The 25,156-nt window shown below is 31.9% G+C and overlaps 1 protein-coding gene across 1 annotated transcript in view; it reads left to right on the top strand.

Moving 5' to 3' along the window:
- The first annotated feature begins 242 nt into the window (after positions 1 to 242).
- LOC139515801 (E3 ubiquitin-protein ligase rnf213-alpha-like) overlaps positions 243 to 25,156 on the top strand; it is a 175,322-nt gene continuing 150,408 nt past the window's right edge. Inside the window, exons 1-9 of the mRNA XM_071305540.1 lie at positions 243 to 484; positions 1,223 to 1,560; positions 9,787 to 9,830; positions 11,478 to 11,630; positions 12,366 to 12,559; positions 15,426 to 15,754; positions 17,524 to 17,771; positions 19,326 to 19,544; positions 24,077 to 24,272. The gene's annotated coding sequence lies outside the window, so the exon portion shown is untranslated. The remainder of the gene's footprint in view (positions 485 to 1,222; positions 1,561 to 9,786; positions 9,831 to 11,477; positions 11,631 to 12,365; positions 12,560 to 15,425; positions 15,755 to 17,523; positions 17,772 to 19,325; positions 19,545 to 24,076; positions 24,273 to 25,156) is intronic.

The following is a 25,156-nucleotide window of genomic DNA, read 5'->3' as shown; positions in this document are numbered from 1 at the left end:
ACTTCTGGACCCATTGGCGATACTGTACGGATGTGACAATATAGACCATCAAACAGAAAAATGGCCTATAGAACATATTTTAAAAATTCACCATGGCAAAAATGTGAAACTTATCTTTTAAATGTATATCTATTGCCTCCTTGAATTTGAAAAAAAAGTGTTTGTCCAAATTCTACAAACGTACTGTCAGATATAGAGTGAATAACTGATTCTAGATTAATACATTCTTTTTTCTTCTTCAGGAAGTTGATTTTTTTAAAATGATCTGTTAACATGGAAAAACAATCACCTGACAAGAGTCTAAAAAAATGTAGCCATTTACCTTATGGAATTGAATGCGGAGAATTACTTCAAGTTGGAACTGGGGTTTGTCTAAAATGTCAGGGAAGAACCTGCCCAAAATGTTCAGCAAGTGCTGCCAGGGAACAGAAATACTGTTCTAATTGTGGATTTGAACTTTTTTCATATGTGCCATTGCAGACAGGTCAGTTAAAAATAATTTGATATAGCTTGATTGAACTTGAAATGAAACTTTTACATCATCCTTTAGCTTATTTAATACTACAATGTACCACCAATAACACTCTAAATTAATTAGTTTATTAATTGTTACCAAAATTTAAGTAACTGACACATTAGGAAATTCTGTGATTATAGTATTGATTGCTGCATATCATACCAATATATTCAACGAAAAAGTATAAACCTGTTAATTTTACTAACAGACCAATTATTTGAGAAATCTTTTTTTCAGAGAATAGAGAGGATATCTTTGCATACCTTGTTTATTAATTTATTATGGTAATAATTCATAAAAGGATGTTTCTAGGCTTATTTTGACAAAATTGAATCAAAATGGCTGCTAAAATCAAATCATTATTTCACTATTTCATGCAGCGCACTTTATATAAATAATTGAAATTAAAAGAATTGAAACAATGATCACAAAGAGAAAGCGAGAAGCAACAGGTTGACCTTTGTTCTGGTATGAGGTTACCATAATGATTTAATGAACAGTATTTTAAAAATAGAGTTGTGATAACTATAATGTAATTTTAAATATTTTAACAAATTTGAGATGGTGGAGATATTTAAGAATTGTTGAAAGGACGGCAAATTATTTTTATGATATATAAATTGTGCTTTTCAGGTGTAAATTAAATACATATATATATGTAGTAGTGAAATTTAATGTATTAAAAATTGGAAATAATCTGTTTAGATGAAGAAAATATGTCAGTATCTGAAGGTAGCTGTGATGAACAAAATGAAGAAGACAGCTCAGAGGATAGCCTTTCTGATCCAGAAGTACATGACACTAATCAGAATGCTGAGACCAGTGAAGGTGCAAATATTAGGGAAAATTCAAAACAGTCCCATGCAGTTAGCACTACACAACAACAGAGAAGTAAAAAGCAAGCAAGAAAAAAGAGGAGACGATTAAGAAAGATTGCAGAGATGCAAACATTAAGTGTAGATGAAAATGGAAAAGATCAAACAAATCAAACTTCAGATGGCATTGGCAAACATGAATTGGATCTGAATAATAAAAGTCAAGAGGTAAATATTTCAATATGCTTTTATAGTTTTCATTAATTTGAATATGTGGCATATATACATGCATCATATCATCTGTATTCAACTTATTGTACCAGTACTTTATACTCTAAAAATATTTTAAAAAAAATTCACAATAATTTATGTCTAAAAGTGATGACTTGAAGTCATTAATAACATTAAAATACCCCAAAAAAGAAGAAAAAAAGTGTAAATGTTCTGGGGTAAAGTTACCTGAAAAAAAATGTTCATTTTGGTACTGGCATTTCAAAAGGAGAGTACCATCTGTTCGTCCATCCAGCAATAATTATTCTGTGTCATTCATAATCCCAGTAATTTTTCTTCAGCGTATTACTTATAGTACAGCGGCTTTGTGAAAAATTGTGCACATCCTGCTACAAGCATGAAATTTGGCATAGACCTTCCTAAACTATTACTCTTTTATTTCAGATAGGGAGGCATTTAAAAAAAATGTCTCACTTCCGGTAAAATCCAAAATGGCGGACGTCATACTTAAATCAGCCCAATATCGAAGGCTAGTGTGTAAAAATGTGTTATTATCATGCTACTATCATAATATTTGGTACAAACCTTTGTTATTAACTACTTTTGGATAAATGAAATAGATTAGATGTCTTCAGAAACCCTACCTCCGGTTAAAATCCAACATGGCGGACATTGTACTTAAATAAGCTTATTTCTTAGGGAGGGTAATTGAAATGTGTTTTAACGTATTGCTACTATCATTACATTGTGCAGGAACCTTTCTTTGGTGCTTCTAATGGATACAATGTATAAGAAATATGTCTTAAAAACCCTTAGAGGCAGACACTAGAATCATGGTGCATGTGTCTGATGCAGTGAAACACGATCTTAAACGAGTCACGATTCGAACAGTCGTTAATGATGATGCTGTCACTACTGTTTCACTATTCCGTGACATAGGGGTAGACGAACTATAGATTGTGTTTGGGAGGGCAAAAGACTTTGGATCAATATCTATCAATGGCCTTTCAAATGCACTAGGCAATGAGTGATCTGACAGACTTATTGTTATCCATGCCTTTACCTGTTGTGATATGGTTCTCTCTTTGCTTGAAAGGGAAAAAAAACTATGTGGGAGACATTGGTTGCATTTATAGATGTGACATAAAGAATGATGATTGATCAGACTAAATCACCGGTGTTTAACTGTAAGATCGCCTCATCATTTTGTCAAAAGCTTGTACATTGTGGATGTAAGAAAGAATGCCGCGGTCATTTTTAATGTGGAAAATCGGGTCTCCCGTGCACTGCGATGTGTGCATGTCGTGGTGATCGTTATTTTTGGCCGAACATTGTAGTAATTTTAAACATGTTTTAGTACTATAGTGATTTTATTTTGTTTTAACCAATTTATCCAAAACTCTACATCGAAGACATGGATTGAGGACTCATCTTTGAAATTTACATCAAATTTTTACCGGAAGTGTCAACTTTATATTTAAACATTTACAACATGATAGAATAAGTGGTTTTGGGGATAACTTAAAGCCAAAAGTTTAATGACCAGCACAAAAAAAATCATATTCTTTACATTTAAAAAAAAGTTGAATATTTGAATAATTAATTGATATTTCTATGTCCGCCATTTTGGATATTACCGGAAGTAAGGGTTTTTAAGACATATGCCTTATACATTATAACCATCAGAAGCACCAAAGAAAGGTTACTGCACAATGTAATGATAGTAGCAATACGTTAAAACACATTTCAATTACGCTCCCTTAAAAAATAAGCCCATGTTGGATTTTAACAGGAAGAAGGGTTTTTGAAGACATCTAATCTATAAAATATACCAAAAGTAGTACATAACAAAGGTTTGTACCAACTACTATGCTAGTAGCATGATAATAACACCTTTTTAAATACAAGCCTTCGATATTAGGCTGATTCAAGTATGACGTCCGCCATTTTGGATTTTACCGGAAGTGAGACATTTTTATACGACCGCAAAATTTGAAAAATTTTTCGTCGTATATTGCTATCACGTTGGCGTCGGCGTCGTCGTCGTCGTCGTCGTCGTCGTCGTCGTCGTCGTCGTCGTCGTCGTCCGGCGTCCGGCGTCCGAATACTTTTAGTTTTCGCACTCTAACTTTAGTAAAAGTGAATGGAAATCTATGAAATTTTAACACAAGGTTTATGACCACAAAAGGAAGGTTGGTATTGATTTTGGGAGTTTTGGTCCCAACATTTTAGGAATTAGGGGCCAAAAAGGGCCCAAATAAGCATTTTCTTGGTTTTCGCACTATAACTTTAGTTTAAGTTAATAGAAATCTATGAAATTTTGACACAAGGTTTATGACCACAAAAGAAAGGTTGGGATTGATTTTGGGAGTTTTAGTTCCAACAGTTTAGGAATTAGGGGCCAAAAAAGGGCCCAAATAAGCATTATTCTAGGTTTTCGCACAATAACTTTAGTTTAAGTAAATAGAAATCAATGAAATTTAAACACAATGTTTATGACCACAAAAGGAAGGTTGGTATTGATTTTGGGAGTTTTGGTCCTAACAGTTTAGGAATAAGGGGCCCAAAGGGTCCAAAATTGAACTTTGTGTGATTTCATCAAAAATTGAATAATTGGGGTTCTTTGATATGCCGAATCTAACTATGTATGTAGATTCTTAACTTTTGGTCCCGTTTTCAAATTGGTCTACATTAAGGTCCAAAGGGTCCAAAATTAAACTTAGTTTGATTTTAACAAAAATTGAATCCTTGGGGTTCTTTGATATGCTGAATTTAAAAATGTACTTAGATTTTTAATTATTGGCCTAGTTTTCAAGTTGGTCCAAATGGGGGTCTAAAATTAAACTTTGTTTGATTTCATCAAAAATTGAATAAATGGGTTCTTTGATATGCAAAATCTAACTGTGTATGTAGATTCTTAATTTTTGGTCCAGTTTTCAAATTGGTCTACATTAAGGTCCAAAGGGTCCAAAATTAAACTAAGTTTGATTTTAACAAAAATTAAATTCTTGGGCTTATTTGATATGCTTTATCTAAATATGTACTTTGATTTTTGATTATGGGCCCAGTTTTCAAGTTGGTCCAAATCAGGATTCCATATGAAATATTGTGCAATAGCAAGAAATTTTCAATTGCACAGTATTGCACAATAGCAAGAAATATCTAATTGCACAATATTGTGCAATAGCAATTAATTTTCAATTGGAGTTATCTTTCTTTGTATAGAATAGTAGTTGATAATATATGTTGGAAATTTGCCAGACATGACTATGATGTCATTTTCTATTTTTATTTGCCAATAACTTTATGTAAATGACTTCATTGGAAATTTGCCAATATAAAATGTTGCTGATGAAGCTTTTTTTCCTTATCTTATCTAAAATGTTTTTAGATAATGTATGTTGGACATTTGCCAGACATGACTATGATGTCATTTTCTATTTTTATTTGCCAATAACTTTATGTAAATAACTTCATTGGAAATTTTCCAATATAAAATGTTGCTGATGAAGTTTTTTTTATTGTTTTATACAATAAACAATGTATATTCACTTTTACTACCAACCAATCTTTACCATTCAGTGATAACAAGCACTTTATTTTACATTTTAATATTTTATGATGTATTTAAAAGAGTAGTTATTGTTGCAAACTCCATTAGAAATTTGAATTGATATCAGTTTTGGAAAAAGGGAAACGGGGATGTGAAAAAAAAAGGGGGGGGGTTAAATTTTTCTCATTTCAGATTTCATAAATAAAAAGAAAATTTCTTCAAACATTTTTTTGAGAGGATTAATATTCAACAGCATAGTGAATTGCTCAAAGGCAAAAAAAAACTTTTAAGTTCATTAGACCACATTCGTTCTGTGTCAGAAACCTATGCTGTGTCATGATCAACTATTTAATTTTAGATTTAAAAAGTTTGAAGAAGAAATCTTTAATTGATTTGTAAAATCTTGACATTTGTTTTGTGTAAAAAAAAACCATGTAATGTCAAAAATTTGATCACAATCCAAATTCAGAGCTGTATCACGCTTGAATGTTTTGTCCATACTTGCCCCAACTGTTCAGGGTTCGACCTCTGCGGTCGTATAAAGCTGCGCCCTGCGGAGCACCTGGTTTCAAATGCCTCCCTATCTGAAATAAAAGAGTAATAGTTTAGGAAGCTCTATGCCAAATTTCATGCTTGTAGCAGGATGTGCACAATTCGTCTGAAATATGCTTGTAGCCGCCGGACTATTAGTTGATAAAACCCCACAGACAGTGGTGTACAACTAGACCATTATTTAGACCAGATTTTAATTTTTTGGAAAGTTTCCTTGGTGTGGAACTTTGGTCATTTTTATCATTGAATAATGCAGGAAAAGTCAGTTTGTGTAATCTGTAACTAAACCAGTTTCCTTTCAAGTTTATTCAAACTTAATATTGTCAGATTGCAGACAGAATGAAGATGTGCACATGTTTTAAAATATTTTGGACAGATATAAAATTTTAGGTTTTTCATTTAGTTATTTTGTCATTGATTGCTGTAAAGGATACTGTAATAAGGCCCAAGACCACAACTAATTCCTCTATCAGTTCTTTATAACATTTTGTCGCATTAGAAAGAAAATCCTTGTTTTTTTGTCTAATTTTTTGTGTGTGTAATGTACAGTACAAGTCAAAAAATATATACAATTTTCAGAAAAATTGCATGTTTACATCATACAAATTTGGCCAATACACATCCATTCCCCTATAGGCAAGTCAAGAAAGTTCTGAAAAGTGTAAAAAAAAAATTGTACCTGGCCTAATCACTCTTTCCATATCAAAATCAGTTAAAATAAAACTTCCAAAAGTTTATTTCAGCTCTCTTCTTTCATTTCCACCCCATAAAAAACTAAGAAATTGTATGAGAAAGAGAAAGAAAACAAAATTAAGAAAAAATACACTATTATTAAAGGGAACTATATTCGTGGACAATGAAAAGCAGGATCATTAATTGTGGTCTTGGGCCAATAGGCCTAGTATAGCTAGAACTGGTACATCGTCCGTACCCCCTTAATTTTGCCATATAAAGTATTCCTGAAAAAAAACCTTTTTGGTAACTGCTTGAAAACAGCTGTTGAAACAGTTCCATCCGCGGGTTTGTAGGAAGTTAAAAATTAAGGGAAAAATTGTTAAGATAGCTGAGAAAATTGCAAAATTGGGTTTAATAGTTGGGGATGTTTAATGGATGGTCTGGCACCTAATGAGCAAGATATAAATCAGAAAAAATCTGGAATTGATTTGAGAGTTAGATTTGTCACCAGGCCATTTGTTATTGTTATTGATATATTAACATGTAGGTTCTGTAAAACTTACTATTCAGCTGAGCAACTTTATTGGACTCTTTCATCTCTGCTATTTTGATTTGTTTATTGATCTGTATAGGCTGCAAACATTTTGAGTCAAAGCAAGGTGAAGCCTGTAGTTCAGTGGTTGTTGTTCTATCATGTTAGTCATAACTATATGTTTTTTATACGACCGCAAATTTTGAAAAAATTTTCGTCGTATATTGCTATCACGTTGGCGTCGGCGTCGTCGTCGTCGTCGTCGTCGTCCGGCGTCCGAATACTTTTAGTTTTCGCACTCTAACTTTAGTAAAAGTGAATAGAAATCTATGAAATTTTAACACAAGGTTTATGACCATAAAAGGAAGGTTGGTATTGATTTTGGGAGTTTTGGTCCCAACATTTTAGGAATAAGGGGCCAGAAAGGGCCCAAATAAGCATTTTCTTGGTTTTCGCACCATAACTTTAGTTTAAGTTAATAGAAATCTATGAAATTTTGACACAAGGTTTATGACCACAAAAGAAAGATTGGGATTGATTTTGGGAGTTTTGGTTTCAATAGTTTAGGAATAAGGGGCCAATAAAGGGCCCAAATAAGCATTTTTCTTGGTTTTTGCACAATAACCTTAGGTTAAGTAAATGGAAATCTATGAAATTTAAACACAATGTTTATGACCACAAAAGGAAGGTTGGTATTGATTTTGGGAGTTTAGGACCCAACAGATTAGGAATTAGGGGCCAAAAAGGGACCCAAATAAGCATTTTTCTTGGTTTTCGCACTATAATGTTAGTATAAGTAAATACAAATCTATGAAATTTAAACACAAGGCTTATGACCATAAAAGGAAGGTTGGTATTGATTTTGGGAGTTTTGGTCCCAACAGTTTAGGAAAAAGGGGCCCAAAGGGTCCAAAATTAAACTTTGTTTGATTTTATCAAAATTGAATAATTGGGGTTCTTTGATATGCCGAATCTAACTGTATATGTAGATTCTCAACTTTTGGTCCCGTTTTCAAATTGGTCTACATTAAGGTCCAAAGGGTCCAAAATTAAACTTAGTTTGATTTTGACAAAAAATGAATCGGTTGGGTTCTTTGATATGTTGAATCTAAAAATGTACTTAGATTCTTGATTATTGAAGTTTTTTTGGTCCAGTTTTCAAATTGGTCTACATTAAGGTCCAAAGGGTCCAAAATTAAACTTTGTTTGATTTCATCAAAAATTGAATCCTTGGGGTTCTTTGATATGCCAAATCTAACTGTGTATGTAGATTCTTCATTTTTGGTCCTGTTTTTAAATTTCAAATTCTACATTAAAGTCCAAAGGGTCCAAAATTAAACTAAGTTTGATTTTAACAAAAATTGAATTCTTGGGCCTCTTTGATATGCTGAATCTAAACATGTACTTAGATTTTTGATTATGGGCCCAGTTTTCAAGTTGGTCCAAATCAGGATCTAAAATTATTATATTAAGTATTGTGCAATAGCAAGTCTTTTCAATTGCACAGTATTGTGCAATGGCAAGAAATATCTAATTGCACAATATTGTGAAATAGCAAATTTTTTTTTAATTAGAGTTATCTTTCTTTGTCCAGAATAGTAAGCAAGAAATATCCTATTTGTGCAATAGCAAGAATTTTTTTTAATTGGAGTTATCTTTCTTTGTCCAGAATCAACTTAAATCTTTGTTATATACAATATACAATGTATATACACTTTTTACTACCAACTGATAAATTTAAATAATCTTTACCATTCAGTGATAACAAGCAGTTTTTTTACATCTTAATATTTTATGATGTATTTAAATGAGTAGTTATTGTTGCAAACTCCATTAGAAATTTGAATTGATATCAGTTTTGAAAAAGGGAAACGGGGATGTGAAAAAAAAGGGGGGGGGGGTTAAATTTTTCTCATTTCAGATTTCATAAATAAAAAGAAAATTTCTTCAAACATTTTTTTGAGAGGATTAATATTCAACAGCATAGTGATTTGCTCAAAGGCAAAAAAAACTTTTAAGTTCATTAGACCACATTCATTCTGTGTCAGAAACCTATGCTGTGTCAACTATTTAATTTTAGATTTAAAAAGTTTGAAGAAGAAATCTTTAATTGATTTGTAAAATCTTGGCATTTGTTTTGTGTAAAAAAAAACCATGTAATGTCAAAAATTTGATCACAATCCAAATTCAGAGCTGTATCATGCTTGAATGTTTTGTCCATACTTGCCCCAACTGTTCAGGGTTCGACCTCTGCGGTCGTATAAAGCTGCGCCCTGCGGAGCACCTGGTTGTAAATTGTTTTATTACAAATTAGTTTTTTAATTGAATTGTTTTCAAATTTTTCATATGGGGGCCTTTTATACCTGACTAGACAATACAGGTTTATCTTATTGTTGAAGGCCACACAGTTACCTATAATTTCTTACATTCAATTTATTGAACTTTTGTAGATAGACAACTTGCCTCTTTGATGATTATTCCACATCTCTTTAGTTTTCTTATAAAGATTCCATTGCAAGTATCGGAAAATTTAGTTCTTTTATACATCATTGTTGTCTATGTAATGGAATTTTATCTGACTGTCATACAAGTGAGAGTTTTAGCTAGCTTTAAAACCAGGTTAATCCACCATTTTCTACATAAGAAATTATGCCTGTACCAAGTCAGGTATATATATATAACAGTTATTAACCATTCGTTTGATGTGTTTGAGCTTTTGATGTTGCCATTTGATAAGTGACTTTCCGTTTTGAATTTTCCTCTGCATTCAATATTTTTGTAATTTAACTTTTTTATCATTGTTTCACAATGTTTTTAGATAAACCTGAATATTATCAAGACTGCATTTCAACCTGTTTACTTTTGAAGTGCTACATATATAATTGACATGTCTCTTTATATTTTATTGTAGAAATTTGGAGAAGATAGAGAAAGGGATTCACAGAAAAAAGAAAGGTATATAACATTTAAGCAAGTGATAATTCAAAATCTGTCATGACATTCATAACTTATATTATTTTAACACACATGATATGGTGGAAAACATCTCAACATGTCATCATGCTTCAAGTAACAGGCTATTATTTGAACTTTGGAATTTGCAAAATTTCTTGTACTTGAAATTTTTAATGAATTTCATGTTCATTACAAAGAAGATAGCACATTTTCAATAGAATGTACTGTGCCGCTCACAACACTATCCATACAAAATACATTGTGTTGAAAGTGTTATGCACCGCTCAAAACATTATAATAAATAAATATTTAAACATAGAATTTATCAAAAATTTCAAACAAAAGAAAATTATGCAAATTCCATAATTAAAAATAATTCCAAGTTCAAATAATAGCCTACTAATTAAGTGTTGTTTGTTTAGAATTAGGAAACATGAAGAAAAAGAAAATTTGATTGGGTAATAATTATTGTTCATGATTATCTCCCTTGGAAAAAGTAAGAAATAGGAAAAGTCAAATTTATCTTATAGATTTTTACAAAATCCTTGTCTTGTTGTTTATAAAATTATTTCTAGCAGCCATTACAAACAAAAATTAATGTAGATTATGTATTCAGTGTTATCCATGTATTTAATACCACAGATTTTTCAAAGACTGTTTGTGCAAAATGAAAATATTATTGTTTCATTGTTAATTGTCTTTATATATGATGCAAAGATTAATTAAACTGTGGTTATTCGCACAAACCTGTATTATGTTTTCCTCAACCTATGTCTATGTGGTTATACATGGCGGTAGGAGTATGAGACTCTATTCAGCTTGTTTCTTACAGTGGCTGTATAGGATCTGATCTTGCTTCCAACCGTGTGATAGCACCCCACCATTTATGAGTTCACATTAGTTGTCACGCTTACATACTACACTTACATATATAAGGCTAAGGTATACATGGGAATAAGGGAGGTGGGGGGGGGGAGGGGTCCGCTTCCATAGTGTACACGAATTAATATGATTTTATATCTTATTGTATTTCCAAATTATAAAATTTGTCAAAATGTTGTGATTTTTCTTCTCAAACATAAAAAGCTATTTTTCTTTAACAGGGATAATGATTCTATTGACTATTATGACCCACAAAAATCTTTCTTTTACAGCTTCCACTGGTACAATGATGATGTATATACATTTATGCTTTGAGCTATGATATGAACTCAAACAGAAAAATCATCAATATGATATTGCATGTGCTAATTGTTTATAAAAAAAAATGTTCACAAGCCAGGCGAAATAGGCAATTTTGGTATAATATGACTATTGCTAATAAGTTGGTGTCTAGTCCCTAAATGTTGATACTTTTTAAAATCACACTGATGGTTTATCCTGTTTAACTTTTGTAATTCTTATATATGAATGTGTTTTTTATGTTATAAATGTAATTTGAAGGTTTGTGTCAAACTGTGGACATGAATTTGGCAGCTTATTTTTTTTAAATTTTCTTTTTTTTGGACATCATATTTCAGTTATATTTTGTTACTGTAAATTGTCCCAAATCTCGAGAAAGATTTTTAAACATTTTTGTACTAAGAGGGACAAATACAGTAATGTACCTGTATGCTAGACACATAATATCATTTATTATATTTACAGTGAAAATAATAGTGGAAAACAGGAGTACAAAGATTATTGTTTTCATGCAATTTTGGCACCAACCATACTTGTTGATCATAAGGAAGACACAGTATATATAAAAGTTGAAGGAATATCTTCAGATAAAGAAAAACAAAAGTTGAAATTTAAAAGGTAGCTAACAAGAAATATTTAGATCAACCAACCATCCACAAGTGGAAATATTCAATATATCCTTGTTGATAAATTTGGCTTTGAATAATGTATAGTGATCAGTCTGTTGGCACCTGTCTAAAAATGTACACATGTTCAACACTTTTACAAACCTATAAAATTACTAAAAGAAGCATTCAATACTTTAATATAATTACATTTCTTTGCTAGGATCATTAAAACACGATTTCTGTCAAGTTTTTCTTTTATTTGCCTGTGCACTTTATTGTGGAAGCTCATGTCATCATGATTGTTACATTTCATTTTGAAATGAAAGTTGATTTCAGAATGATGCGATATTCCTATTTGCCAATTATAATAACATTTTATAATGAAATAGACATGTAATGTAATTATAGCATTTTAAGAGGCAATATTTCATTAACCAGTTGTTACCCTATAGTCTAATGCAACTATCCTTATTTGTATAATAGTGTCAATAATAAATACAAGCATAGGCCTAATTTAATAATTTTACATTTCTTCTACATTCCTTTGAAACCACTGTAATTGGGTTGACAAGTATGCATCAAATATGACTGAATTTCAGTCTTCAGAAATCTTTTTTTGTTGCAATTTAATATTAATTTGAATCTCTTTATTAATGTGAATATGTTCCTTGTACAGTTTAGCTATTGGTCACTATTGTTTAGTGAATTAATGAACAAATCATGATTATTTTTTTTTTCATTCCAGAGAATTGAAAGATGGCTATGTTGAATTTGAAGGATTTGTCAGTGTACCAAAAAGCAGCTATAAATTTAGCAATGTTTTCTACAACTATTATGTGGAAATTGGTGGAAAAGAAGAATTGAAAGAATTTGTCTTAAATCATGGAGACACACATTTCGAAAGCAGATTATTGAGTTTTAGAGTACTTGGGAAGAAAGGTACTTTCAAGAAATTTTCTTCAGTCATGACTTATCATGTAATACAAGAAGTACTGTGACCTGATTTAGATAACCTTATCAACATGATGGATTTGGCTAATAGAAGAGGATCTGCTTACTGTTCAGAAGCACCTGTATTCACCCCCAATTTTATAACTAGATTAATGTATTTAGTATTTAGTTTTCTGTGCAGTGTTTTTATGCCCTATTTATGGGCATTATGTTTTCTGGTCTGTGCGTCCGTTTGTTTGTCCATTAGTTCGTCTGTTCGTTCGTCTGTCTGTCCCCTTTCAGGTTAAAGTTTTTGGTTGAGGTAGTTTTTAATGAAGTTGAAGTCCGATCAACTTCAAACTTAGTACACATGTTCCTATGATATGATCTTTCTAATTTTAATGCCATTTTCACGGTCCAATGAACATAGAAAATGATAGTGCAGATGGGGCATCCATGTACTTGGGACACATTCTTGTTTGGAAATGAGTTTATCATTTACCTCAATCACCCACCCAACAAGTCAATGTAAGCTATCATGTCAGAACTTTTCAAATATTCATCCATTGTAAAAAAAAAATGGACAAAATGAAACCAAATTTAGTCACAACTTTACTTGTATCAGAACTTATTAGAATTACACCAACTTTTTGGATGTAAATCTGGTTAAGTACTAGTACTTATACAGGAAAACAGGTTTCAAAAAGTACTAGAAAAATCATAATTGTCTGTCACTTGCATGTTTGCTACACAATTTTTGCATTGATTTTTAAAAATAGTATATACTATATACATGATATAGCTGTTTATTATAAAGAATCTTTGAATAATTAATAAAACTTATAAAATGATTATAAAAATTAGAAATGAAAAAAACCCTAAAAATAATATTTAGTAAATAACTAAAAAAAGGAAATATAAGCATTTTTTTTTAATCGAAAGTGGTTTCTGACTCGGCCAAAGAAAGTTCCTGCAATTTTTTTCGCACATGAAAGGAACAAAAAGGTTATGAAATCTGAGAACCAAAGTGAGGCTGGAATGACCATGCGGATGAAATTCTTTGAAAGGGGCACCAGGGGGTAATAACAGCTTTAAACTATAATTATACCCCCGCTTTAAAAAAGGGGGGGTATACTGTTTTACCTCTGTCTGTCAGTCTGTCCGTCAGTCCGTCAGTCAGTCCGTCCCATGAAACTTTCGTCACATTTTTCTCAGGAACTACACATCCACCCTTTCTGTAATTTGGTATCAACATTTATATATGTTAGCCATACCGTGTGATGCGTTTTCAGATTCATCACTTGACAACTTCCTGTTTACCGAACACTTGTATGATTTTACACATGATAGCCAAGTTGAAAATTTTCGTCACATTTTTCTCAGCAACTACAATACAAGGATTTCTGAAATTTGGTTTCAGGATTTATATAAGTCAGCTATACCGTGTGATGCGTTTTCAGATTCATCACTTGACAACTTCCTGTTTACCGAACACTTGTATGATTTTACACATGATAGCCAAGTTGAAAATTTTCGTCACATTTTTCTCAGCAACTACAATACAAGGATTTCTGAAATTTGGTTTCAGGATTTATATAAGTCAGCTATACCGTGTGATGCGTTTTCAGATTCATCACTTGACAACTTCCTGTTTACCGAACACTTGCATATTTTTACACTATTAATATTATCCACTTGCGGGGGGGGTATCATCAGTGAGCAGTAGCTCGCAGTTTCACTTGTTATATACATAATTGCCAGAAATGAAAAAAAAAACAAAAATAATATTTAGTAAATAAGTTAAAAAAAGGAAATACAAGCATTTTTTTTTAATCAAAAGTGGTTTCTGACTCGGCCAAAGAAAGTTCCCGCAATTTTTTTCACTGTCTGCAGGAAATCAACTGCATTTTGAATGTCATAGGTTTAAAGGTATGTGTTTGTTTCTTATACCTTTGGCCAGTGGCAGACAACAAAAAATGCAAAAAATTATGTAAAATTCACCTAATGGAATTTGGTACTAGAAATGGAAAAGAACACATCAACCTGCAAGACAAAATTTAATGACTTGATTTATATAAGTTAATGTAAGACAGTTTGATATCTATAATACTAAAATTACGAGGTCCAATTTGTCAGCCGTCATCACGTAAAAACGACGAATTAAAAAATTCAATTTTATATATAACTAATATAGTACAAAGGTGTAGATTAAAAATTACACCACTCCAGGTCCTTTTGTTTTCCACGTAATTAATATTGCCAATAATTAAGAAGTTCCGGGTCGAGTCCTATACCGATACCAATAGTATATTCACCTGTTACCTATTACCTTATCTGTACGTTCCTCATCTGACAGATGCACCACCAAACGGTGTATTCAGGATTAATATGCTATATACACGGGTCATAATCACAGGGTTGACACTACTAAATTGTCAAATTGTTACCTATTGTAGTATTTTAATCAGTAAGACTTTCTAAGATAACAATACGAATACTAAAAATAAGGCGTATAGGTACAGTTTTCAATTTGTTAGCGGGCATGATGTAAAACAGCGAAATCAAAGAATTCAAATTTATTTATAACTAATATGAAACAATGCTGTTGATTAAAAAATACTCCATTCCAGGACCTTTTGTTTTCCAAATAATTAATATTACCAATAATTGATAAGTTCCAGTTCGACGGGTTCAAACAGAAAGATTTGAAAGCAGAGAAAACTGTGTATCTTATAATTGGCATGACTTTATCAGATGACAAAACTAATACTAAAATAAGGCTTGCGCATAGTTATATACTTTAATTCAGTCACGGACCCGCGATATCACGGGTGTGTTCTAGTACTTTATACAAAGTAGACTTTTATATATTCAGATTTATATCATTTATATGATGGTGTAATAGAAGGAAAACCAATCAATCCAGATGAAGATAAGAATCGAGTGTCAAAATGGTTTTCCAAAAAGGTCAAGAAATTCACAACTTGGATGGGAAAAAGTGAATTTCAAGATGTACTCAGGAAAAATGCTGGTATTGCAGTTGAAAATTTTTTGCCAGATGTGAAGACTTTTCTCTCAGGAACAATTCTAGGAGAAGAGATGATCAATCAGGTCAAAGCCATTAAAGATGGATTAAGAGAATACTACTACAATGTAGAAAAGTTATGGTCATCAGTTGATGATTTTGAAAAATATACTTCACAGGTATGACTTTAACTTCCAATAACAAATTTATGCTATTTAGGATAATGCTATTTGTGAATAAATATTAAAGTCGATTGTTACACCCCCCCAACCCCCCACCCCCCCAAAAAAAAATTAACTTTAACATCTTTCTCAAGAAATTTAGAAAACAAAGTTTATAAATGGTTTTCCTCATTATCTCACTTGTTGTTAATGGTTCTTTTTTTTTTTTTTTCAAAGATCTGCTCTGAAACCAATAAACCAATGAAAATGTCAAGAGCACTTCATGCAATAAGACCCTATGGTATTCTGACTTGATATCTAAATCTTCCAAAACTTATCACTACCTTTTTGATACACAAAATATAGTTCACTGATCCTAACATTCTATACACCCTATCCATGAACATTTCCCAAAAGGAGTAGGTCCGGTAAGGGCCGATTTCGGCCTCAATTTTCAAGTTCATCTAACGAAAGATTTCATACACATTTTAAACACTTAAGTGCCTATTTCAATTGATTCAATTACTTTATGTGAAAGATTTTAACTGATTAAGTCATTAAAAACGCTCCTATTCAAGCTTAAATATGAAAAATCTATCAAATATGCCAAAAATCGTCACTTTTCAGATGGTTTTTGTCAAAAATGAAAGTGGCCGCATCCGTGTTCATCCTCAACCTATATATATATTATGTACTATCATCAAATACAACTTACATTTCAATATTATGAATGAACACGAATGCGGCCACTTTCATTTAAGACGGAAACCGTCTAAAATTTAACTAAAATGCTAAAATTGTGAAGATTTCAGTAATTTAGCATGACTTAAGGATGATAGTACCCGATATACGTGCATTGTATTGTCAAAAACAGCCCACATTTATGTAGCAGAAGCATTCTACTTTTCAGTAAATATCTTAACGATTCATTTTCACAATTTTCTAAAACTGCTATATTTTGGGGCCAAAAAGGGGTCTTACTGAACCTACTCCTTTATCAATGTAATATATGCTCAGATATTCAAGTCCCAAAATGATGTTACACAAGAAAATAACATAACTTGTGCAAGGTGCAGGAATCTTCTACCTGTTCTAAAAAAATAAATGATTTCATTGTTAAAGTCATCTTTAAAAATTGGAATTATCTTCTTTTGTCCATAATTGTAAATTAGCAACTACAACCAATGCTTTAGACAAAGCAGTATAGGATTTTACTTCTCACAGATAAATTAAAGAAATCTTTATCCTTCAGTGCTTACAAGCAATTTGATTTTATAAATTTCTGATAAGATATTGAGGAGTTATGGAACTTTTGAAAAGGCAATTGGTGAATGATGGCTCATAGCACAGCTCTTTATTGGGGTAATTGAAACTATATAAATCAAAAGTACTACAAAATACTTTTTTTATGATGCACTGAAATATGTTTTTTAACACTAGTCATGGATTTAAATGAATTGACTAAATCCTTGGCTTCGTGACAGGGATTTTTCAGTATTATCCTTTGGCCAAATATTAATCCCATTCAACATCCATAATTCAGAAATTTTCCAATACATGTTTACATGGCAGAACCATTAGGTAATTGCATTTGGACATTTAATAACAGTCATAATAATTCTCTTTCTATCTATAGTCTGGGATCTTGATTTACTTTTTGAGAAACTAGTCTTCTGACTTGAAGCAAAGATTGGGCCAAGATGTCAGGCTATCTCTATCCAATAAGGGTTTCCATGATCCAACGTAAACTTCTTTTACACACATTAACATTTTTATTGTATTTTCAGTTTATTCAGAAGTATTTGGTGACTGCTATACAAGCATTGAAAGAAGACATAAAAAGAAGTGACACTGAAAAAATACCCATCATTACCATTGCAGCCATGCTTGTTCATATGAAAGAATCCTATAAAATTAGCTTAGATTGTACACAAATGTCTGGTTTATGTAAACTTTTATTACCAAAGTTGGACCACAACTGTGACAAATGTACAGATCTGGAAGCAATGAGGGAGATGTTTCCTACCATACAGCAGTATGTGTTAAATATATTTGTTTATTTTCGTGGGTATCAGTTTTCATGGATTGCTGAAAAGTTGTATATTCTTAGATTTGTAATTTCCTGGTTTTGCCAATCTCTGTATACCAAACCTATTGAAAATATGTTATTCGTTGAACATTTGAATCTGTGGTTCACCTATACTAACATACCTGTCAACCTGTGACAATGAAAATGCAGGTCATGACCTGCATTAAAGAATCAAATCTCAGGTCATAACGCGTACGAACTTTTTCGAGCTGAATTTCAGTATTTATGGTACATTTTCTTATAATGTATATCAAAGATACCAAAACATCAATGCATGTTCACTTTGTTAAGTCATTTTAAATCTTATTAAATATTATTTAATTGCACTTTTAAAGATTTTTATAAATTTGTGTAACTCAGTCTTATGTGCTTTACTTTTTGAGAAAAAATACTACAATCATAATTTAATGTAATTCTTAAATGTTTGAGACTATTGACCATGTAGCCTTTAACCATAAAATTTTTCATTCTACAAGGAAATTAGACTATATGATAAAATATAGTAATACAGTTAAAGGAAGTATAAATGTAAAAAATAATTTTCAACTTTTAAAAAAAAATTGTATACAGGTATAAAAATAATGAAAAGTTATTTTTTAATATGTATTTGAATTTTATATTTTTATGATTTAATCTTTTTCATCCATAAAACGTAAATATAAGGAATAATTTTGAATGGTGACAAATAAGGGGAAGTAACTCTAGTTCAGTTTGTAAACCAATGGTGCAATTTATTTGCGACCTAAAGCTAAAGTAATTGGTGTTAATTAACAATGTGTTTGACACCAAAGCTGTCAAGTGAAGCCATAAACTTAATGGGTCACTTAATTTGACAGTTTACATGGAAGAATTACGAATTTGCCGGTATTTCAAAGGAATATTACTTATGAAATCAACCTCAAGGCTAAGAAATAGGGGTGAAATCGGGTCATTTTCGGAATTCCCTGGTTATTTCAATGACCCGGCGGGTGTTCCGGGTGATCCCTCAGAATTGTGAAAATATCGGGTCACAACCGCAGAATATGGGTCAGTTGACAGGTATGACTAACAAAACCCCAAAAAATTGGTATCCAATGAATAATAATGAATCCACAGTACTCTGAATAAGGGGAGAGGATACTAGGGGCAATACAAAAAGTTAAAAGAAAAACAAGCAAGCACTTTGTTGCTAAGAAAAGCATGCAATTCCTGCTCCTCTTGTAATAATCAGGCAACAACTTTGCTACCGGTATTTGTATAAAGCTTTATATTTCAGAGGTTAATAGAAGACCTGTATGCTTCACACTTTGTATACAGATGCCTTTTATTAAGAAGTTTTTAAATGTTAAATTTTCTTGTCTTTGACCTCATTTTTATGGTAGGGAAGTATTTGATTTTTGAGTAAAAAGATAGCTACATTTTTTATAGTCTTTGATATCTGGAGTTTTAACATTTGTGTTAATGATCTTCAATGTTCCTTTAGACTTATTATAATTAAATAATGTGCAATTAATTTTGTAGGGACATGAAAAAAAAGTTACTTTCAGTGGTAAGAGATTTGTTGAAGAATGGTAGTAGCTCTTGTTGGTTGTTCTGCATTCCACTACTGCATTTCCTTGACGGAAGATTTCAGCCTTATCAAGATGCACCTGAAGACGTTAATCACAATGCTAACCCTCCAATATGGTGGGGAAATGAGTTGTTTGTGACAGAGTTAAATATTTTCAAGTCAAAGTGGAGGTAAGAAACATTAACATTTTAAAAACTAGAGATGTTTTAGCTCACATTGCCCAAAGGAATATGTAAGCTTTTGCCAGTACTTGCCAGTACTTTCTGACCTTCATTGGTTATTCCTTGTACATTGTATATACAATGACACCATATTAAAAGCAACATGTTACCTAATGCTAACAATAGTACAATACTACATACATGTAGGGTTAACATAACATAACCCTATTCCATTTCAACAAAGGCTGTCATCATACTGCTGAAAAGATATTCAATGAAAAAATAATGTAAGGAATTTAAAAGTTTTAATTGTTTACTAAGTGACACTCTTTAAGGATGTTGTGACGGATGGGTTAACTTAAAAGTCTGGACAGGCAGTAAAACAACGTCTGGTTTGTTTGATCGTATAATCTCAACTCAATATAGTAATATGATACATAACAATAGAACAACGTTAACAAAAGATATAATGACGTTAACAATGTGAATGGAAACGGTGTTTAAAGAAGTGTTAACGTTTGACGCGTAAGTTAAACTGTTTCTAAATCACCGACAGATGTACTTTAGGTGAGGTTTAGTAATTTTTGTCAAATGTTCAAACTCCTTGTTTTTTAATGGTCAATGGTCTAATAGATTTGAAACTCTATAAAAAGACCACAATAAAAGTGTACATGTAACAGTTTACTTGCAATTATCAAAAGGCAGTTTACTTGCAATTATCAAAGGCTTTTTGTCAAATTTAAAGTCATATGAAATGAGTGACTGGTGAAAATTAATGTTTAACCAATTCTTCAACCAAGCCACTCTGTGTAGTATTTGTATCCATCTGATGAGTTAAGCCTTTTTATAGTTCGTTCTTATGTTGTACTGTTACACCACTGTCACAGGTTAGAGGAGGGTTGGGATCCCACTAACATGTTTAACCTGCCACATTATGTATGTATGTGCCTGTCCCAAGTCAGGAGCCTGTAATTCAGTGGTTGTCTTTTGTTTAGGTGTTACATATTTGTTTTTCGTTCATTTTTAGCACACCTGGCCCAAAGGGCCAAGTGAGCTTTTCTCGTCAATTTGGGTCCGTCGTCCGTCATCATTAACTTTTACAAAAATCTTCTCCTCTGAAACTACTGGGCCAAATTAAACCAAACTTGGCCATAATCATCATTGGGGTATCTAGTTTAAAAAAATGTGTCCGGTGACCTGACCAACCAACCAAGATGGCCGCGATGGCTAAAAATAGAACATAGGGGTAAAATGCAGTTTTTGGCTTATAACTCAAAAACCAAAGCATTTAGAGCAAATCTGACAGGAAGTAAAATTGTTTATCAGGTCAAGATCTATCTGCCTTGAAATTTTTAGATGAATCGTACAACCCGTTGTTGGGTTGCTGCCCCTGAATTGGTAATTTTAAGGAAATTTTGCTGTTTTCGGTTATTATCTTGAATATTATTAAAGATAGAGATAATCTGTAAACACCAATAATGTTCAGCAAAGTCAGATTTACAAATAAGTCTGCATGACCGAAATGGTCAGTTGACCTCTTTAGGAGTTATTGCCCTTTATAGTCAATTTTTAACCATTTTCGTAAATCTTAGTAATCTTTTACAAAAATCTTCTTCTCTGAAACTACTTGGCCAAATTAATCCAAATTTGGCCACAATCATCTTTGGGGTATCTAGTTTAAAAAATGTGTCCGGTGACCCGGCCTTCCAACCAAGATGGCTGCCACTGCTAAAAATAGAACATAGGGGGTAAAATACAGTTTTTGGCTTATAACTTATAACTTATAAATTGTTTATCATGTCAAGATCTATATGCCGTTAAATTTTCAGATGGATTGGACAACTGGTTGTTGGGTAGCTGCCCCTGAATTGGTGATTTTAAGGAAATTTTGCCGTTTTTTTTATTATTAAACTGTATACAGCAATAATGTACAGTAAAGTAAGACCTAAAAATAAGTCAACATGACCAAAATGGTCAATTGACCCCGAAGGAATTATTGTCCTTTATAGTTAATTTTTAACAATTTTCATAAAATTTGTAAATTTTTACTAACATTTTCCTCTGAAACTAATGGGCCAAGTTCATTATAGATAAGGATAATTGTTAGCAGCAAGAATGTTCAGTAAAGTAAGATGTACAAACACATCACCATCACCAAAACACAATTTTGTTATGAATCCATCTGCTTCTTTTGTTTAATATACACATAGACCAAGGTGAGCAACGCAGGCTCTTTAGAGCCTTTAGTTTTATATAAATAAGAACGTTAGTTTTCTCGTTTGAATTGTTTTACATTGTCATTTGGGAGCCTTTTATAGCTGATTATGTGGTATGGGTTTTGCTCATTGTTGAAGGCTGTACAATGACCTATAGTTGTTAATTTCTGTGTCATTTTGGTCTCTTGTGGAGAGTTGTCTCATTGGCAATCATACCACATCTTTTATATATACATGTATCATACCACTTAATCTTCTGTGCACGATTTTATCATTTTTTACGCATTCATATCGTATATTCATCCAAATATATATCTCTAGGTCTGTTATGATGTGAAAATACTACAGCTAATTAATTGTCCAGTTTTGAAGCCAACTGTAACATTTACAGTAATCAATCAACAAAGAATCATGGATATTGAGCATGTGTAAAACATTTACTAAAGATAAAAGTTATTTAAAGGACAGATCCATGCCTATGGAGATCACCGGATTTTTATGAAAAAGGTCACAATGAGTTCACTGCATACGATAAACTAATTAACGAATTGTTTACTGGAAGCAAACATTTAAAAAAAAAAAGTAAATTTCTTCTAAATTTGGACAAATGATAAAATTTTCTTGAGAAAAAAGTATATGTACATAAGTTTTAATATAAAAACTAGCAATTTTATTATAAAAAACATATGCATCATTTTTTTTTATTTGAAGTTTCATATGACTTTAAGACAATGAATTAACTGAAAATAAATTATATGATAATCCAATTTCTATCAGTATTTTTATGCCCCATTTATGGGCATTATGTTTTCTGGTCTGTGTGTCCATCCGTCTGTTCATTTGTTTGTTTGTCCATCTGTTCCTTTGTCTGTCCCGCTTCAGGTTAATTTTTTTGGTCAAGGTAGTTTTTGATGAAGTTGAAGTCCAATCAGCTTGAAACTTAGTACACATGTTTTAATGCCAAATAAGGACTTTTACCCTATTTTTATGGTCCACTGAACATAGAAAATGATAGTGCGGATGGGGCATTGGTGTTTTAGGGACACAATCTTGTATTTTAGCTCACCTGTCCCAAAGGGCCAAGTGAGCTTTTCTCATCACTTGGCGTCCTTCGTACGTTGTCGTCAGTCGTTGTTAACTTTTACAAAAATCTTCTCCTCTGAAACTACTGGGCCAAATTTAACTAAACTTGGCCACAATCATTATTGGAGTATCTAGTTTAAAAAATGTGTCCAGTGACCCGGCCAACCAACCAAGATGGCCGCCATGACTAAAAATAGAACATAGGGGGTAAAATGTAGATTTTGGCTTATAACTCTGAAACAAAGGCATTTAGAGTAAATTCGACATGTAACAAAATTGTTAATCAAGTCAACATCTATCTGCCCTGAAATTTTCCGATGAATCAGACAACTGGTTGTTGGGTTGTTGCCCCTGGATTGGTAATTTTAAGGACATTTTGCCACTTTTGGTTATTATCTTGAATATTATTATAGATAGAGATAAACTGTAAACAGCAATAATGTTCATCAAAGTAAGATCTACAAATAAGTTAACATGACCAAAAAGGTCAGTTGACTCCTTAAGGAGTCATTGCCCTTTATATTCATATTTTAACAATTTTTCATAAATTGTTGTAATCTTTTACAAAAATCTTCTCCTCTGAAACTACTGGGTCAAACTTTACCAAACTTAGCCACAATCATTATTAGGGTATCTAGTTTTAAAAATATAACTCTGAAACCAAAGCATTTAAGAGCAATTCTGACAGTGTTAAATTGTTTATCAAATCAATATCTATCTGCCCTTAAATTTTCAGATGAATTGGACAACTGGTTGTTGGGTTACTGTCCCCAATTGGTAGTTTTTAAAGAATTTTTTCCGTTTTTGGTTATTATCTTGAATACTATTATAGATAGAGATAAACTGTAAAAAAGCAATAATGCTCAGCAAAGTAAGATCTAAAAGTAAGTCAAATAACCAAAATGGTCAGTTGACCCCTTAAAGAGTTATTGCCCTTTATAGTCTATTTAACAATTTTCATAAGTTTACAAAATATTTTTCTCTGTATCTAAAGGGCCAAGTTTATTATAGATAGAGAAAATTGTAAGCAGCAAAATTTGTTATAGATAGAGAAAATTGTAAGTAGCAAGAATGCTCAGTAGAGTAGGATCTACAAACACATCACTATCACCAAAACACAATTTTGTCATGAATCCATCTGTGTCCTTTGTTTAACATGCATACAGACCAAGGTGAGCTACACATGCTCTTTAGAGCCTCTAGTTTATGAAACTGAAACCTATTTTTTTTTTAATATTTCAGCATTCACAAAGATACACTTGCCATCATTCAGCCATATTTTAAATTAGATTTCCTATTACCAAGGACATATGTAGCATCACTAAACTTTCAGCAGATGATGGCTGTAGAAGAGAAGGATATTTTTTCAGATATTATCCTTGCTTCCATTTATTACTTCATAAAGACTGAACAGAATAAAACTGATGGCTGGGTTTATGTAAGTCTTTTAGTATTAATGTTTAGTATGAGAGAATTTTGCAGAATATGACACCCATGGATGTTTATCCAGATACAGGTGCACCCCTTGAATAGAGCTTTTTATTTCAAAACAGATGTATTTATAGTGGGTCTCATTGGTGTGTAAGCCTGACACGGGATTGATGATTTTTGTAAGTGTGACACATGAAAGTCAAATTATTGTGTTGTGAAAACGGGAAATGAGGTCTAGCTGGACCCGGGAAATGACAAAATAAATAAAATTGCTTACGTACATAGTGTAAGTGGGATATGGGATTTTGACAAAACAGTAAGCGGGATCCGGGATCGGAACCCCCCAATGAGACCCCCTTTATAAATGGGGGAATTCTGTAACACAGAATTTTACAAGTATACAAGTAGAAAAGTAGAAAATATATGAAAAGTATTTATTTCTTGAGAGTTACTGATATGAAAGCATTGTATGTAGAAATAGGTGAAATTCTATAAAACATTTATAAGATGTGACTGGCAAGTAATCATACAGTCTCATTTTGATTATCTTCAACCATTAGTTATAAATGAATATCTTTAGTAAAGTGAATAATATGATCTTGTTTAGAAATTACTGTTGGGGAAAGTTTATTTTACAAAGGAACCACAAATGTATTGCCTTATTTTACATGTAGTTCTCTCTTATATTTGATGTGTTTCCGTCAGTTTTAGTTTGTAACCCTTATTTTATTTTTCTCAATCAATTTTTTAATTTCGAAACAGCGGTATACTACTGTTGCCTTTTTTTTTACATGAAACATGGCCTTTTATTATTAAGGCATCATTAATTTGGGAATACTACACAGCTACTTTTGCATAGGTACTATTTCTGTACTAAAAATCTGTAGTACT

Source organism: Mytilus edulis, chromosome 1 (genome assembly GCF_963676685.1).
Source record: "Mytilus edulis chromosome 1, xbMytEdul2.2, whole genome shotgun sequence".
Taxonomy (NCBI): domain Eukaryota; kingdom Metazoa; phylum Mollusca; class Bivalvia; order Mytilida; family Mytilidae; genus Mytilus; species Mytilus edulis.
Note: the sequence above shows the minus strand (reverse complement) of the source record. Positions and strands in the feature narration are given on the sequence as shown.